Source organism: Natator depressus, chromosome 6 (genome assembly GCF_965152275.1).
Source record: "Natator depressus isolate rNatDep1 chromosome 6, rNatDep2.hap1, whole genome shotgun sequence".
Lineage (NCBI taxonomy): Eukaryota > Metazoa > Chordata > Testudines > Cheloniidae > Natator > Natator depressus.
Window position 1 is genome coordinate 105,907,014 of NC_134239.1, and position 18,892 is coordinate 105,925,905.

At 41.6% G+C, this 18,892-nt stretch overlaps 1 long non-coding RNA gene across 1 annotated transcript; it reads right to left on the reverse strand.

Moving 5' to 3' along the window:
* Window positions 1-14,947: 14,947 nt before the first annotated feature.
* LOC141990184 (uncharacterized) lies at window positions 14,948-16,047 on the reverse strand. Its single transcript, XR_012640100.1, has 3 exons — window positions 15,962-16,047; window positions 15,435-15,526; window positions 14,948-15,278 (listed from the first exon to the last, which is right to left on the reverse strand). It is a non-coding gene; the product is annotated as an uncharacterized LOC141990184 (long non-coding RNA).
* Between the last annotated feature and the right edge of the window lie 2,845 nt (window positions 16,048-18,892).

Here is an 18,892-nt window from a genome sequence, read left to right on the forward strand (position 1 = left end):
CAGCTTTATTTACCTGAGAATGAATTTCAGTTTGAAGAGGCCTTTATGTCGTTTCAGGCAAAGCACCTAAGATATAGGCAATTTTCAACAAGAGTACTACACATTTGTCTTTATAACAATTTGTATGTAACAGCTTTTATGCAAATGACACTAAAGTGGCACCTTTTTTTTCTAAATTGGACATTTTTATGGTTATAATTTTCTTCTGTAATAACAGCAAAAAAAATGGCTGTCCCAGTGGAGTTGAACATTTCATCTCTAGCGCTGTTTTGTGAAGTTGGAATGACAAGTTTCTTTCGTTTGCCCAAAGAATGTCAAAAAAAGTATTTTTTGTCATTCTTGTCTGAGTTAGTGGAGGCAGTTACACTTGGAGGTAGCACAATCCCCTGACACCAACCTTTTTTTTCTGCAGAAAGAATGGTCTCATAAAATCATAACTGAACTTAAAGGAACTGAAAAATGTTGCCCCGTCTTTCTCCTTTCTCTCTGATGGGCAAAAATTACTTTGTTAATTTTAGCAACCATTGCTTTGATTTGGTCTTCGGCGTAAAGTATGGATTGATGAATGGGCTATAAGGTAGATAGAAATTTGGCTAGATTGTCAGGCTCAATGGGTAGTGATCAACAGCTCGATGTCTAGTTGGCAATGGGTAGTGATCAACGGCTCAGTGTCTAGTTGGTATCAAGCGGAGTGCCCCTGGGTCTGTCCTGGGGCCGGTTTTGTTCAAGATCGTCATTAATGATCTGGATGATGGGATGGATTGCACCCTCAGCAGGTTTGTGGATGACACTAACCTGGGGGGAAGAGGTAGCTACGCTGGAGCATAGGGATAGGGTCCAGAGTGACCTAGAAAAATTGAAGGATTGGGCCAAAAGAAATCTGATGAGGTTCAACAAGGACAAGAGCAGAGTTCTGCACTTAGGACGGAAGAATCCCACACCCTGCTACAGGCTGGGGACCGATTGGCTAAGTGGCAGTTCTGCAGAAAAAACGACCTGGGGATTACAGTGGATGAGAAGCTGGATATGAGTCAACAGTGTGCCCTTGTTGCCAAGAAGGCTAACAGCATATTGGGCTACATTAGTAGGAGCATTGCCAGCAGATCAAGGGAAGTGATTATTCCCCTCTATTCGGCACTGGTGAGGTCACATCTGGAGTATTGCATCCAGTTGTGGGGCCCCCACTACAGAAAGGATGTGGATAAATTGGAGAGAGTCCAGCGGAGGACAACAGAAATGGTTAGGGGACTGGGGCACATGACTTATGAGGAGAGGCTGAGGGAACTGGGCTTATTTATCTAAAGAGAAGAGAAGAGTGAGGGGGGATTTGATAGCAGCCTTCAACTACCTGAAGGGGGGTTCCAAAGAGGATGGAGCTAGGCTGTTCTCAGTGGTGGCAGATGACAGAACAAGGAGCAATGGTCTCAAGTTGCAGTGGGGGAGGTCTAGGTTGGATATTAGGAAAAACTATTTTACTAGGAGGGTGGTGAAGCACTGGAATGGGTTACCTAGAGAGGTGGTGGAATCTCCATCCTTAGAGGTTTTTAAGGCCCAGCTTGATAAAGCCCTGGCTGAGATGATTTAGTTGGGGTTGGTCCTGCTTTGAGCAGGGGGTTGGACTAGATGACCTCCTGAGGTCTCTTCCAACCCTAATCTTCTATGATTCTATGATTTATGCCCATTCATTCTCCAGATATCACACAGGTGACTTTTACTGTTGCTTAATTAACTAAGAAGTTCTACAAAGGCAACATAAGAAAGTGTGGTTATTTAATTATTCAAATTTTCCTAGTAGCCAATTAACTGGTGTTCTGGAACCAAGAAACTTTGTGATGGACAATTTTGCCCCCACAAACTGATAGACTGGGTTACCTTTAATTGAAGTGTATGTTTAGATTAACAAATGAAAGTTACAGAATAAGTAAGATACCACGCTGGTATCTTGTAAACTTTAATTAACTGTAGAAAGTATTTTGAAACAAATAAATATTTCTTCTAGTTTGGACAGTCAATAAATACAAAAAATCCTTATGGATAAATGGGCATGAACCAATTTCATCCCAGTAGTCAAAACCTCTTTTAACCCGGTCTTGGTTGCATTTATTGTTACTCATTATTACTACTACTTCTATAACTACTTAAACATCTGCAGTGATAACCCTTAACAAGTTGCCAGTTGTTCTAGATAGCCAATCCAGGAAAGCACATAAACAAGTATGAATCTTGAACTTTATTAAATAACTAAAAATAAAAAATGTAAAGAAATGGGAGGTGTGCAGCAGAGTATGGCCATAGCTGCTCAGTCCAACTTTGAGCCACCCTTTGTCGTCACTGGCAAAACCCGAAGACCAAACAATTACTCAACTATCTAGACCATTCAAGCCTGAATATGTGGCTTGGACCACAAGCCACATACTCCACCTCAATAGAAAATGATAGAGCTGCCCCTAAGACAAACTCCAGGCAGGCTCTACCAGTGACTCTCCCAATGGTTAGTCAGCATGATAACAGCATACATTTAGCAGTTTTACACTGTTACGGTATCCTGCAGAATGAGACTGATGACTTGCTGCTCACCCTACAGAGAGATCCCTAACAAACCTAGCTTGACCAGGCCTGAGGACAGCTGAGCAGAAAATTAAGACTCTTAAGTCCGTACTTAGGTATCTAAATAAGTGGCCTGATTGTCAAAGCTGCTTCACCCACTGAGGTTCATTGTGGCCTATTATGTGCTCAGCACTTCTGAAGATCACTTCTTTAGGAGCCTAACTTGAGGTACCCATTTTTAAAGATCTTGGGTGAAATTCTGGCTCCATTGCACTCAATGGCAAAATTCCCATTGACTCCAATAGGGCCTGGATTTCATCTCATGACTATAACATTTTAGAAACATACACTCTAATACTGCTCTTTCCCTTCACTCAAGCAGACCCCCCCCCCCCCCGGCAAGACATTCCTGATGGCTTTACTCACTTGAATAATCACCTTGACGGATCTTACTTTATCAATTGCCCATCCTTCAGTGGTGTCTGTGGGCCCAGTGATTTGGAAACTTCCCAGTAATCTGCTCTTCTCCTCCTCGTCAATAATTCTCCTGTTTTGTTGTGTTGTCTGGGTTTGTCTTGTCCCGTTTAAACTATAAGGTCATCGGGAATTTGTCTGTCTAATTGGTGGGGCCCTACTGAATTGAGGGCTGTGAAAAATGCATCACAGACTGTGAAATCTGGCTATTGTAGGGGAGTTGCGGTATTGCCACCCTTACTTGTGTGCTGCCTTCAGAGCTGGGTGACCAGAAAGCTGCGGCTGCTGGCTGGAGCTCAGCTCGGAAGATAGCACAGCTGTCAGCAGCAGCGTAGAAGTGAGGATGTCAATACCATACCATGCCATACCCACTTCTGCACTGCCTTCAGAGCTGAGCTCCCAGTCAGCAGCTGCTGCTCTTCAACCACCCAGCTGTGAAGGCAGCACGGCCATCAGTAGCAGCACAGAAGCAAGGGCGGCAATACCATCCCATGCCACCCTTACTTCTGCACTGCTGCTGGTGGCACTGCTGCCTTCACAGCTGGGCTCCCTGCCAACCGCCACCACACTTCAGACTCCCAGCTGTGACAGCAGCACAGAATAAGGTTGGCAATACTGTGACCCCCCCCCCACAATAGCCTTGCAATCCCCTTTTGGGTCGGGATTCCCAGTTTGAGAAATGCTGACTTAAGGGCTTTACATGTTTATATTTTAAAATACATCTTCATGATTCCTGACAACACCAAGAAATATAAGATTTAAATATCTGTAACTGTGAAAGTCAAGATTTTTAAAATGTGATGACCATGACATTTACCAAAATAGACTATGCATTTGGTAGGGCCCTACCAATGGGGAAAATTCTCCTAGCTTTACTCACCCCAGTAGCACCACTGAAGTTGGTATACTGTAACAGCAGTTGGCTTTGCTTAACACTCATGGTCATCTCCTAATCTGAAAAAAAACATATAAGTATCCATGTGCATTGATGTGTTTTGTGCTGAATTTCTGGTATTAGGAAAAATCTCCAGCTTTTAATTTTGATTAAAGGATATTTTCTGTAAAAGATTATGTAGACCATGCCTGTCTGATCATGTAATTGGCCCAATATCAAGAAAAGACAATGGGTTGACTTCCCTACTGAGAGAGAAATTCTTCTTTTATTCCTATAATCCTCCAATGTGGGGCAAGAAGGAAGAGTTGCACAGTGAACCTATTAATATACAGACGAGTGTGTCTAGATCCCTGTTTCTTTCCTCCTTAAGCCACATCATATCTAGTAGATACAGCACTTTTAAACAATTTGCTGCAAACCAATACCCCAGACAAGGCCACTGACATAATGAACCACTGACTTAGGCAGTGTTTTAGTTTCTGTCTAAGCTAGAAGCTGACCTCCCTGCTAGCCAAACAAATCTGCATGCTGGAATTGTATCTTCCACATTATGTGGCTGCTGTTTGGCAATTCCATTGAAAACCTCTCCTGCAGCTGCTCATCTGATTGTCCTACAAAGCACTTATTTTATAAACAAATAAAACCCAGTTGTCCTGGTACAATGTGGCCGAGTTGAAGTGGAGCAGCATGTACTGGAATGTGGTTATTTAATTAGTTCCCTGTGTGACTCAGGCTGGAGATGAGCGGAGTGGGAAGTAGCAACAGCTCATTTTCTCGGCAGGAGAGGTGTCCCATTGTCTGTTCTTGGATGATGGGCCCGCCTCCCCCAAAGTCAACATTGCCTCATAAATTACAGTTGCTAGCAAGCATGCTCTAAATATGATTTTTTTCATAAAACATTCTCTTATGAAAACAAATGCTGGAAGTTCTCCATAATCCCAGTATTTTAGCAATTTGTATGTATCTTCATGTGATTCTTTTAAACAAAGAGATACCACTGTTCCATGAAAATAGCCCATGCTAGAGTTAAACAAATTCCATCAGCTACCTGAAAGTTAAACCAAGGCATTGTTAAATAACCAAAATGTCAACAAAGTAAAGGTGGGAATACGTGTGTTTAAGACATAGTTTTAGCGAAGTGCATAACAGTGGTTCATCAAAAGTCAAACAAATAATTGATTTGTAGCTGTGTCTTCCTTGGGGACTGTTTTGGTGTGGAGCAGAGTTGGGGCTGGGTTTAAAAGTAGGAATATAGCACCCGAGCAAGAGGGGATAGTGGTGGGGAGGGCAGCAGTTCATTGTAACTTACCAGCCTTGGATTCTGGTTCCTGCCATGGCTCAGGCTCCTCCTTGGGTTCATCAGTGTCAGGGGAGCTGGCAGTCTTGTTCAATGGTTAGAACCAGGCTGTGAGCACCAGGAATTGGCACCACAGGCCAAGGGTTAGAGCCGAAGTCAGAAACCGGAAACCAGAGCAATGGGTCAGAGCCTGAGTCAGGAGTTGTGAACTGAGCCAAGGGTCTGAGCTGGTGTCAGGAGACACTAACCAGAGCCAAGGCCAGGATCCAGAAAGGGAAATAAGGGCTGGAATCGGACAGGAGTAAATCTGGGGCAAGACTGGAGAATGGCTGGAACAAGACAGGAACAAAGCAGGAGAGAGTCAGGAATAGAGCTGGAGGAAAAAGCATTGACCAGCTGGCAACTGGCTGTTGCTGCTGAACTCAAAAGCAGGCCTGCTGGCTTCCTTCAGCCAATCAGGAGGTTCAACCAATCAAGCAATCCTACTACAACTCAGCTGAGCTCATTGATTAGCCTGGAAACTGGCCTAGTTAGTACTCAGGTTCAGTTGAAGGTGCTCAATCCTGACAGTCGAGGGGGCTTCCTCAACTGGCTTCTCCAGATAGAGGTGTAAATCACATGCTCCTTGTCCTCTAAGTCTTTCAGGGCATCCTTGGTAGTTCATGCTGGCTTCTTGTCCTTGTCCCCATCAGCATCCTGGCAGACAGTGAGGCTGACAATGTGGAGCAGGGACTGGTGAACCTGGTTAGTGTTAGGTCAAGCTCTTTGTAAAAGGCGCATGTACACTGAGCCCTCCCAGAGTGACTGTTGGAGTCTTCTGCCTTCCTGGACAGGAGCCTCATGTGCTTGATGTGTGTCATGGCTCTGGGTCAGAGTCGGCTCAGTGCCTGCCTGTTCCAGCCTGTCAAATTCCCCTGCACAGGTGAATGATTCTGCCACTCCAGGTGAAGTTGTGGAGGATGGTGTACTCTGACCACACGTTAATAAGCACCAAGGTGTGGTCAGCGAGCCAGGGGGCTGCTTTCAGAGCAGGAGCCATGTTCACCTGCTTGGTCTATAGAGAGTGCAGCAGAAAGCTGGTCTGATGTGGTCAGTGCAGCTCACTACTACAGGTGAAAACGGAAGGACGGGGACCTTTTTAGATTAGATAAGGGACCAGCAGAAAAGGGTTCAGTGTATTGTGGGAATGGGGGTGAAGGACTATTGAAACTTGAGACCTGGTACATGCTCCTTACCTTTGGTCAAACTGTATGCTGGCATGGGTACAGGGCTGAGAGACAGCCTCAATTGTGCATTTATCCACACCCCTCAGGGGTACTAGTTTACTCACCTTCCACTAACCTTCACACATGTGATTCTGGGATTTAGGTATGGGTTATGGTACAATCGCAATATGAACATATGTACAGTTGCTAATGCAGATGTACCTGGAAACAAACTCTAGGTAGTCTGCCCCTGAATCTTTGGGTTCCAGCTACACATGAAGCCTCATAAATCTGGGAGTTAATCTAAGTTGATAAAGAAAGCTAATCTAAACTATTGAAGTGGAGATCGAAAGAGTCAAGTTCATAGCTTTTTTTCCTCAGAACAGCTATAGATTTTAAAAGGTTGATGTTTGCAATTTGAAAGCATTGTCAATGTGTGGATATTTTTTTTAATTCCTCTGCATTACCCTGTGTTTGCTTCTTTTTGAACTAGAAAGTGGCTAGAGAGTCAGTGATTTAGCCATCAAGCTGTAGGCCTGGAGAGTGAACTTCTAATTCCAGTAAAGTGGAACCTCAGAGTGATTTAAGCAACTCACAGGGCAGTTCCTTGGAATAATGACCAGGTGGAAGGTGTGATGGCCCTAACCAGGACATCAGGGTATTAAACCCAGCTGATCATTAATCCACAGAAAAAGCTCTGTGCTGTGGTCATTATTACTGTGAGAGGAAAATGGAAAATCCTTCTTCACTGCTCACAAAAGAAAATATAGCATTTCTGACATTACAGATTTTTTAAAAAAACACATTATTTACATTTTAAATGCACTAATTTCTTTTCAGAATGAAAATAGTTAATACGTAATTTGCTGATTTGTGGCCTCTTTCATCTGAACATCTTAAAGCACTCTGCAGACTTTTACGAATGGGTAAACTGAGGCAGATAAAGGGGGAACTACATTCTTAAGGTCACACAACAGGTTGCTGACAGAGGTGGAAAGAGAGACCCTAGCATCTTGACTACCAGTCCCCTGCTCTAATCTTTAAACTATGCTTTGTGGCCTATTATACTGGATGAGAGGCTCTATTTATCCTAATAGATTATTAATGTTCTGACAATCTAATGGTTTGTTTGGCCTGACATCCCTTTAGGGCTTTATAATTAAGAAAATATGTATTAACATTAATGGTGAAAAATACCTTTTAATCAAATATACAGTAAACCCAGGTTAACAAATGTCTGCTTTTCTGTCCCTGAAGCCTTGTGATGAAAAGAGCTGTCATAATGGGTATTGAATCACGGAGCTGATTGCACATAAATGATATTTATTTACTCTTCTAAACCAAATCTCATGAAGACTTTGAGACCCCTACATCATCACTGAATCATCAGGGGGAGAGAAGAACCTATGTTTTTTTAAAAGATATTTTTTTGAAAGCCCCAAACACGGAGAGCTTGATTCTCATTTACACTAAGATCCTTTTACAATGCTCTGGCAATGTAAAGGGACCTTAAATGTACATGGATTCAGTCAGATCGGTGTAAAGCAGCTTTAAGTGTCAATGAGAATCATGCCCTTAATTTCCTTCTTTCATTGACAGCCATTGACATGTAACCCGTTATTTTTATTCAACAGGGAAACAAAAGAAATGTGGGCTATTCTGATAATGTTTCAAGCTTTTCATACCATACTTGCCACTGACTAAAAGGCTGGTTTGGTACAATCTGTGCTATATGGGGTGATCATGGCAACATGAATAATCAAGTGAGATTAGCCAACTGCATCTAGCTCTAATTGTCCTATTATCGACTACAGGGAAAAGCATCCTTTGGTTTAAACTACTTTCACAGCCTTCCACCACAGCCTCTGCAAACCCATCACCAGAACACCTTCTGAAATCCTGTTTCTTTTGTTTAATAAAGGAATGCTCATTATCCATTTTTGTTTATATGTTGTCTAAATATTCTACACCTGACACTTTGCTATTTCTGTCATCCTGCAGCATTTTGTGCTTAGTTCATTATGAAAATCACATGAAAATTATAAAGGCTTCATGTGCAAATCTGAACACATGACATACATGCATTCACACAAGCATTTATAGGATGCATCACTCCCTCCAGGATTCCAGAAACAGGGATCGAAATCTCCCTAACAGCATTACTTCCTGAAAGTGTTCATTTTCTAATCTATAACAAGTATACTGGTTAAGGAAGGGAGAGAGTCTGACCTTGCTTACATCAGTGTAAATCAGAAATAATTCTGCTCAGATCAGTGCAGTTACTCCAGATATGCACTGGTGTAACTGAGATCAGAATCCATCTCAAGAACTTTACATAGTCACCATTAGATTTGGAAAAGGGAACCTCTGTCTGTCTAAATTTCTCCAATATGATCAGTCTATTTCTAGGCATACACACATTAACTGTGTGTTTTAAAACTTTGTTTGGTTGAACCTGTCATGCTAAGCTAAAATTGTGTGACCTAACTTGTAGTAGTTTTTGCAGTGAAGGTATCTTTTACTGTTGAGTATATTTTACTGTGCTGTTATAGATCTTTTCACTCAACCAGCTGTCTAACATGTTGAATAGTCTTTCATCTTGTCAAACACTTCCATTCCCCTTTCTACAGCTTTCTCAGCCAACATGTACACACCTAATCAATCTAATGCCACTGTCTCCAGACTTAAAAACCAAAAAGCACTGCCCAAAAGTACTTTCTTAAAGAGACAGTCATCCTTTCCCACCAAACTCATTGTCAAGAGGACGGATACATTAAGTGAAAAGAGACTCCTCTAAAATTTTTATTGTAGGTCCAGCCTGAGAGCTGTAGTTCAATGACTGAAGCAGCTGTTTAATAAAGGGGGTTCCCTTCACAGAGATCATATATGTGTTGTTTATATTTAATAACTATCCTATTCATATAGTTCATTTTAAATCTCCTTATATTTGTCTATATCTATATATAGATATAGATATATTTGGTCATTTTTTGGCAAATAGGATTAATCTGTCTCAATCTGTTCAATTCTATTTTTCTTTTTTTCCTATCCCCAGTAAACAGAAACTCCATTAGTAGATTGATATTTACATCACATGAGAGACAAATGAAGCAAACCCATCGAGCTGCATTTAGTCAGCACCTGCACTGTAATGTATATCTCACCAGTGGCCGAGCCCTTGTATGGAGTAGTAATTAAGACCTTCTTTATTTTTATTGTAAATACATTAGATATATTACCTAAGGGGATCGTATTAAGTGGATCATATGAAGGGGTGAGATTACTCCTGCCTTAATACTAGTTCTGAAATCAGTTAATCAGAAATGGGGTTGGTTTGAAGGTGCCTCATTCCTCCTCTCCCCTTCCCTCCCCCCATTGCTGTGATTCTGTGGTAGTGAATTTTTCAATTGCACTTTTGTTTCTCCATATGTGCTTTCTATTTAAAAAACAAACAGTTTTATGGCCAGCAGATATACACGTAATATAGCACTCTGAACAAACAGGTAGAGGTGGCTCGTGTTTTCAGCCTGTTTTTGAATTACTTCGGATGGAGGGAGGTAAAGACATTTCAACCTTTAAGCTCCTTTGACATTCACAAAGTGCTAAAAGTCAGCTGGGGTCTCAGCTCTGACAAATTTGCATCTCTTTGAATATGACGCTTGAAAAGCCAAGCCGCTAGATTAAATTTTGCCATGGAGAAAATGAGAAAGGCTTCCATCTCCCAGGTCTACTGGGAGGATCTTTATGGTTGATTTACTTTTTTTAAATAAATGTTTCTTTATGTGTTTCCTCTAGTTTGTGTCCAGCCTTCCTCTATCATGTACGCTGTAACTTCTGCCAGTTATATCAGCCCACAGTAAGTCAACCTGGGCAGAGTACAAGGTGAAAGAATATTTCAATCTAAACTGCATATCCCTTCTGTGTTTTCTGATTAAAATTTGCAAGTAAACCTTGGAATAAACTGTACCTGACATGACTTCTAAAATAATTTAGACAGTTTGTAAACGTGGGGCTAAACATACAAACCGTTCCCATTCCATTAGCATGAACAAGGGATACTCACGTGCATAAGGGTTCTAAGACTGGGCCCTACAATGTGGTTGTAGCCCTAATGCAGATGACAGGGAACAGAACCAGCCATATAAATCATCTAATGATTAGATTGCCTCCATAAAATAATAAACCTGTTACCCACTGCACAAATCCTACTGCAGCATGAATTATTTCATCAGATTCTACGCTATAGGCCACATGCTGCTCTTAGTTATACGGATTAAGTCCAGAATGTTACCACTGAATTCTGTGGAGTTACACCATGGAAACAGAGAGCAGGATTTGGCCTTATATATGTACGGGGGTCATTTCAGTTAATGACAGATAGATGGGTATGTAGAGAGGCAATTGCTTCAAAGTCCATAAATGTTTCTTGTGCAGATCAAGTATCTGTCCGATTTCCATTTATGGTGAAATCTAAATTGTGATACTTTATAAAAATCTCCGCAAATTTCTTGTTGATTTTGATAGGAACACATTTTCATTTTAATTGAAGAGATTCCAGCCTCATGCTACGCTGCTGTTAAATGATGATAAATCTCTAAAATACATTGAGTTTTAAAACAAAACCTAACACCACTCTCTTTGAACGGTAGCTACTATGACTGGATGGAACAGCCCCATTCCCTCATGAATTATGAAAGAGAATGATCCTTTTTCTTGGGCAGGGAGCTGAATTCCTCAATGCCTTACTTTACTCTCTCTTTGTTTCTCCAGTGTTTGTGAAACGTGTATATAATGGAGTTCATACTCAGTGTCAGTAGGAGATATTGTGCGTGAAGGGTTTTTTCCCCCTACACAAAATTTGTGTGCAAGCTCTGTGAGCAGCATAACTTACGAACAATCAAATATAGCTCATTTTTTCTTGCTGGGTTCTTATAATTTTCTGGCAGATCACATTACATTAGCGTGTGATGTAATCTGCAGTTAGGACTTAGTGATGCATCCTGCATGTTTTAACTCAGTCTCCTGGGTTCCGATTCAGTCCAACGTGTGTCTCTAGAAATAACTCAAGAAAGTGGATTGATTGCTGAGCTAAGGAAAAACAGCACTGGCTTTGACCAATCCTTTTAAAAAAACAATTAAACAATAATTAATCCGAACAATTAGATTTGGAAACTATTCCACACAGGCACAAAAATCATAGGCCAAGATGCTCAGAAATGGGTTCCTGCGCCCATTTGTATGTACCTAAAGGAAGTGGCCCGATTTTCAAAAATGCTGAGCTCCCAACGACTCCCAGTGATCTTGGAGGGAAGTGCTGGGTGCTCAGCACTTTAAAAAAAAATGTCAGGGCACTTCTTTAGGTGCTTAAATATGGGCTTGGGAGTCTAACTTGAGGAACCCATTTCTGAGATGGGTTTCACTAGATTTACTGTGATATTAGGGTCCTGTCCAGAACAATTTCCCTCTGCAGATGCTAGGGCTCCTGGGCTATGCAGATATGGAGGTTGCTCCCTGTTCAGAGGAGGAATTGTCCTCTTTCCAGCAGCTACAGGATACCATATTATTTTTAGGTTTCAGAGTAGCAGCCGTGTTAGTCTGTATCCGCAAAAAGAAAAGGAGGACTTGTGGCACCTTAAAGACTAGCAAATGTATTTGAGCATAAGCTTTTGTGAGCTACAGCTCACTTCATCGGATGTATGCAGTGGAAAATACAGTGGGGAGATTTATATACACAGAGAACATGAAACAATGGGTGTTACCATACACACTGTAACAAGAGTGATCAGGTAAGGTGAGCTATTACCAGCAGGGGTGGGGGGAACCTTTTGTAGTGATAATCAAGGTGGGCCATTTCCAGCAGTTGGCAAGTTTATACTCCTCATTTATTCACCAAAGATTCTCACACCCTCCCTCCCACACTACTTTTGATAATTGCACACTCCTTGCTTCAGAGTAGCAGCCATGTTAGTCTGTATCCGCAAAAAGAAAAGGAGGACTTCTGGCACCTTAGAGACTAGGTTTGCACCTTGGTGTCATCTTAGATTCCTCTCTTACCTTCTCTTCTCCCTCTAGGTTGTTGCTAAATCGTCGTCATTTACATCTCTGAAAATCCATCCTTTCATCTCCATTCCCACCATTGAAGCCCTTGTCTAGATCTTGGTTATCTTTTGTTTATCACTGCCATCTGCTCTCTGGGCTCCTGGATTCCAGGACATGGACTATATTGGGAACTGCCAGTTGCAGAATCACTGCAAGAGGTGAAGAGCTTCATTTACATACAGCTGTGCATCTTCACAGAGCAGGCGGGTTTATCTTGCATGACAAACCCCCTTTCTCCAGGATAGATCTATTTATCACAAGACTATCACTGAAAACACCATTCAGAGGCTGTACGCTCCAGAAAGCCACTGATACTTCCTGCTGAATTAACCTTCAGTCACTCAACTTATTACAAGTTCACACAGCAAGGAATGGAAGCATTCTTTGGACAATGTAAAATGCAGGTTATCTGAGACTCCTGGCTGGAGTAACAATTAGCCACATAATTCTAACATTGTCTTCTTCATTTGTGGCCTAGCCTAGAGAGACAAAGATGAGTGAGATAATATTTTTTATTGGACCAGCTTCTGTTGGTGAGAGAGACACGCTTTCGAGCTTACACAGATGGTATACAGTGGAGTTTTTAGGCCAACTCCCTTACAAATTAATCATTACTAATAAGCACTGGTGATAGCCATTTTATTATTGAAATGAGAGATTTATTGCTTGCATTGATTATAAGTAACAGTGCACAGTGCTCCCTGTTTTCAACAACAGTGTTGCAAAGTGAGTGTAGTGTGCCTGAATGAGTGTGACCTGCATATGGATTTAACTGTGGTAGAAAATAGGTCATTTCCAATACTCAGCACTCATATTTTGCTTACACATTAGACATATTAAGAGGCATGGATTGAGGTAGGATCTTTGGATTGGGGCCTGACACAATAGTTGTTGGTACTTATATATCACTTTTCCTTGGTAGATCTCAGAGCACTTTGCAAAAGAAGGTAGTTGCATCCCAAGCTTTTTGGGGGGTCACTTAAGGTTACCATAATTTACACCAGGGGTTGAAATGGCTCCAGAGGGCCAAGTGTCTGGGGGAGTACAGAATGCCCCCTTCTTGGCATGAAGGGGTTTTTTCCCCCTACACAAAATTTGGCATCCTGAACTGGGCAGAATTCAGTCAGACCTCTGGATCAGGCTGTTGTCATGTATTTGCTCGGTATAACTGTGTTATTGAACAGCAGCACTTAAATATACCCTTAGCTTTGTCTTTAATAAATACTACCTATTTCTATTTGAACGTTTGGCGGGAGATTTTTATTATCAAATACATAAGTCTGATCCAATTCTTCTAAAACCTTAGGCATAATTTTATTAAGGTGTGGACATACTGTTCCCTCTGAATTTGATTCCCAGTGAGCTGAGGCCCTATTATCTTTTGAGTACAGCTAAAGAAGAATGAAAAAACTCCAATAAAAATAATGTTGGGCTTACAATCACACACAGGGATAAAAAATATGTACCATTTCTCTATTGTGCTTTGTTTTGGGGATGCTGGCTGGTTGACTTCACATAAAATTAATGCAGCTGATTAACAGGCCCAAAGTTCTACCTCTCAGTAAAACATAGTATGCCACTTCTTTAGATCTTCATATCCTTCCATTACTTTAAAAGGGAAAGTTCACTGCAAACATTTTTTAAATCCAAAAATATTCTTCCAGTGCAGAGCCTCAAACAGAAGAGATAACTGAGAACAGATCCCCTCTTGAGATCATGTGGTGGCATGTGTACATGTAGCTAAGAGCTGGTCCTGCTGCTGATGGTATTGCATTTGTGTCAACACATTATTTTTTAGGGTTGAGGGTGTGTTTGGGGATCTCACTGCTTTTGAGGGGAGAGATGGCCGTGAAAACTAAAGTTCTTTTGTTTTGGGATGTCAGGTCAGAGGAATTTCACTGGATCCCTTGCTGTTTGGACAGAGGTTGGCAGATGGGAACCAGAGCCCTGGAATTTTGAGGAGATGGGGCTGGAATCCCTGAGGTTTGGGACATGGGCTATGCCTCTTGATATCTTTTTGGAAAGAATTGGAGCCCCTGGATTTTTGAGGAGTTATGGTGCATTCTGTCAGTCTTGGGTGATAGAGGAGATCAGGGGCCTTGTATTTTTGAGAGTCAGAAATTGGAGTTGAGCATCTAATGGTTCTTGGAGGAGGGGGCTGTACTAGAAGAAGAAGAAGCAAGAGCCTTGCTTTTTCAGGGAGCAGCATATGTTCCAACTCCTGGAACATTGGAAATGGGCATAGAATTGGGCCTGACAGAATGTGTGGTTGAAAGTACTTAAAGGATAATAAATAAGAGGGTCCAAATAGAAGTTTCAAAGGAATGTCGCAACCTTCCACCTCAGCATTCAGGACCAGCAGCAAAATGGTTCAAATCCTGCCAAACAATGTCAGATCAGACTCTTTGGGATGGCATCCAATCTCTGTCCCCCATACACATCTTCCAAGACTGAGCCTAAATCCACAAGTTGCTTATTCAATATTGTCAGCTCCGAACATTCAAAAATCATTGTTCAGGTTCCAAAAAAATCACGAGTTTGGCTTGAATATTATGGGATTTTATTTTAAAAAAATACATTTTGGGTTATTTTTATTTGCCTTCTGGCTTTCAAGCCTTTCAGATACACTGGGCTCACATTTTCATGCTCTTCTCTGCAAACATGAAGACTAGAACTTTCTTTTCTTTTCTTTTCTTTTCTTTTCTTTTCTTGAGAGTGGAGATTCTTATGTATTCCATCACATGACTCCAGGAGCAAGGAGCTTTAAGAAAAACCAGTTATTGTGAGACAGCTGCAAGGTCTGAAGGGCACTCTATGAAATATAGAGCATGTACCCTTCCCAGCCCATTTCACTAAGCCACAGCTTCACAATATGAGTAAAAAATAATCAAATCATAAGCAAATTAAAAATAAATACCTCCAACTTATTTCCTCCTCTGAACTTTCAAGTGCATGTTATATAAACTGTAAGATCTTCAGGGTAGGGACTGCCTGTATATTTGACTTGTACTGCGAACATGGTCAACACATAGATAAAGAACATATAAAAAGATACACATAAGCACATTTATGCCTACGCATTTATACATCTACACACACACACACACCTATAGGTGCACATATACAGTACAGAGTCACACATACATAAACATATTAGCATAACTATACAATATTAATACACACATGCCAAATGATGAAGCATCAAGTTATGTAAACTGATTTTTAAAAGTTTTTAAAAAGCTGCTGAAGCCCTTACATTAACTCTTTCCAAATAATAATGTTACTATTAACACTGCACGGTTAAATCCAAATGGACAAGTTTATGTTCCCTTTTGCACATCATCTCCTCTCTCTCTCTCTCTCTCTCTCTCTCTATCTCTCTCTACCTTCCCAACAGCACTGTTTTATTTCAGAAGAAAACTTATGAAAATTGTTGAAACATACACTACAAAGCATTTTCTTTCTCCCCCCTTTTTTATTTCAGCAGATAGCCCCCAAAAAAGGCAGAGATGTCAAAGGCTTCGAGTCCCCCCTTTGACATTCATGCAGTGCTGAGAGTCAGCCGGGGTCTCAGCTCTGACAAATTTGCATCTCTTTGAATGTGACGCTTGAAAAAAGCCGGCGCTGCTAGATTAAATTTTTTTTTTCCGTCGAGAAAATGAGAAAAGCCTCTATCTCTCCGCCGAGTCTACTGGGAAGATCTTTATTCTGATTCTTGTTAGAATTGTTTATCACCCTGACAGACCAGACTCGGACGAGATAAAGGCGCTGCTCCATCACGGGGCCTGACAGTGGTAGGACATGCAGAGAAATGAAAGGAGCAGGGGAAAATATTATTAATAGATGCCGACTTGATTTGCCTCTATGGCACGTCAAGGAAGGAAGGGAGGGGGGAGCCATGGCTTGATTGCAAGCCTATGAAGTTCTGTCCAAAAAAGAAGCTATTTTTCATTAAGTGATAGAAGGGCTTTTTTCATGTTCTTTCCTGAGGAGCTGATAACTTATGCAGTTTATTCTAACCCTGCTGATTTCTGTCAGGGAAAGAAAACTCCTGAAAGATGGCTCTAGCTCGTCCTTTTCAAAGAAGGAGGCTTCCTTGTCAGAAACGGTAGCAAAGCATTAAAGTCCTGGCCTTGACTCCTACAAGGTCCCTTGGTTCCGAATGAGTGTGTGTGGAGTTCTTAGTGTCTGTCCGGTATGGTACTCCTGCAAAAAATATATATATATATATATATAGTGACAGGGTCAGGCCATATGGCTACAGGAGAGCGATAGAAGGCAGATATATTAGCCCCAGGTTAAGTAGGTCCCTTTTCCCTGGGTAAGGTAACGGGGAAGGTTCCAGAACAATCAGGAACTTTCTGGAAACAATTAAGACAGACAGGCTGATTAGAACACCTGCAGCCAATCAAGAAGCTGCTAGAATCAATTAAGGCAGGCTAATCTGGGCTCCTGGGTTTGAAAAGGAGCTCACTTCAGTTTGTGGTGTGTGTGCGAGGAGCTGAGAGTGAGAAGGTATACTACTGGAAGACTGAGAAGTACAAGCATTATCGGACATCAGGAGGAAGGTCCTGTGGTGAGCATAAAGAAGGTGTTGGGAGGAGGCCATGGGGAAGTAGCCCAGGGAGTTGTAGCTGTCATGCAGCTGTTACAGGAGCCACTGTAGACAGCTGCAATCCACAGGGCCCTGGGCTGGAACCCGGAGTAGAGGGTGGGCCTGGGTTCCCTCCACCCCCCCAACTCCCTCCTTGATACCAGAGGAGTTGAACTGGACTGTGGGTTCCACCAGAGGGGAAGGTCTCTGGCCTGTTCCTAGGTGGATCAGCAGAGACTGCGGAGATTGTTCTTCTTCCTTTCCCCATGCTGGCCAGTGATGAGGCTAACTGAGTGAACGGCAGATTTGAGCCACGAAAGTGGCCAAACTGAGGGCTGCCGTGAACCTCTGAGGTGAGAAAATCCACCAATAAGCGCAGGACCCACCAAGGCAGAGGAAGAACTTTGTCATAATATATATGTGTGTGTGTATATATATATATATATATGTATACACACACCAACACTGGGGGTGTATGTATGTATAAACACACACAGAGTTTATTTTTGATATATAATTACTCTACAACTGGTAAAGGTTTTTCCTTTGTGAATGTTTTCTCGTTCATATTGTGTAGCTGAATCTGGAAATGGGAAGCTTGGTACAACCGTATTAAAACTGAATACAAAGCAAACAGAAAAACAAATTAGGTACATTTATGCAACATTAAGGTCATCACAGTTAAAAATTACAAGCTGTCAGGAAATGCAAAAGTTAGGGATTCTAACAACCATGTTAACTCCCCTGCGTCGCACATCCTGTAGTTTTGTGGCATGGATGGTCTAGCATGAACAGTAATATATTAAGCTATTCATTTAACAAGGAAAATAGGAATCAGAAATACTATGTGTACGCAATGCCGTCAAGTAACTGTTGCTCTTGGATTCTTAAATTTTGCATTTTTGACAATTTGAGGTGTTAACTGGACAATCACAATGTTGCATTAATGTCATTTATTTGCATTTGATTTTCTTTGTTCTTCTCTAAACAGGAGATAGAGAAAGAATCGCCTGTATGCAATCATCTTCAGATTTAATTGTTCCCAAATAAGCCTTGGACTTCTATGTTTCATTAAATACTGGAGAAACACCTACCCCTACTAAAAGCAGTAGGTCTATTTCCCTGCACCTGCCTCATAGCTCTGCCCTTCAAGTTCTTGAGTGTCTCTTGAGAAGTACCAAGTGCCCTTTAACACCCAGTGTCTTCAACAGGAGTTGAGGTGCTCCACACCTCACAGGATTCACCTCACAGCATTGGACCCTAAAAGGAAGGGAGCAACGTTTACTGAAGGCCTGATGAAAAGCCTGGAAAGTAACAGAGGCTCCTTTCATCTCCTCAGACAAATCCGTCTTGAAGACTCACTCTTTCTATAAGGCCCATGAGTGCGAACCCACATTACCTCCCATGTCCTCCCCACTCCAGTGTCATATGCAGGGAAGCAATATGGGAGAAAGGGGAGAATTATAAAAAAAAAAAAAAAGAAGCTGCAGAATCATGACCCCAAAATGAGTTACCACACTCATAACCTTCATGTTCCCTTTTCCCTACAGACATTTGTTTCTCTCACTTGTTTAGATTTAGATTTTAAGCTCCATGGAGGAAGGTTTGCGTATTTTGTTTATTTTGCAAAGTGCTTAGAATGCCTTAGTATCTATCTATTTAGCTACAGTATATATGGCCCACATCTTTGTAGTACCTGAGCCAGATCTGGGAGTGTTGGTTTCTGAGGTCAGGTGAGATCATTGCATTCAGTTCTGCTATGGTTTTAAACCTGCAAGGTG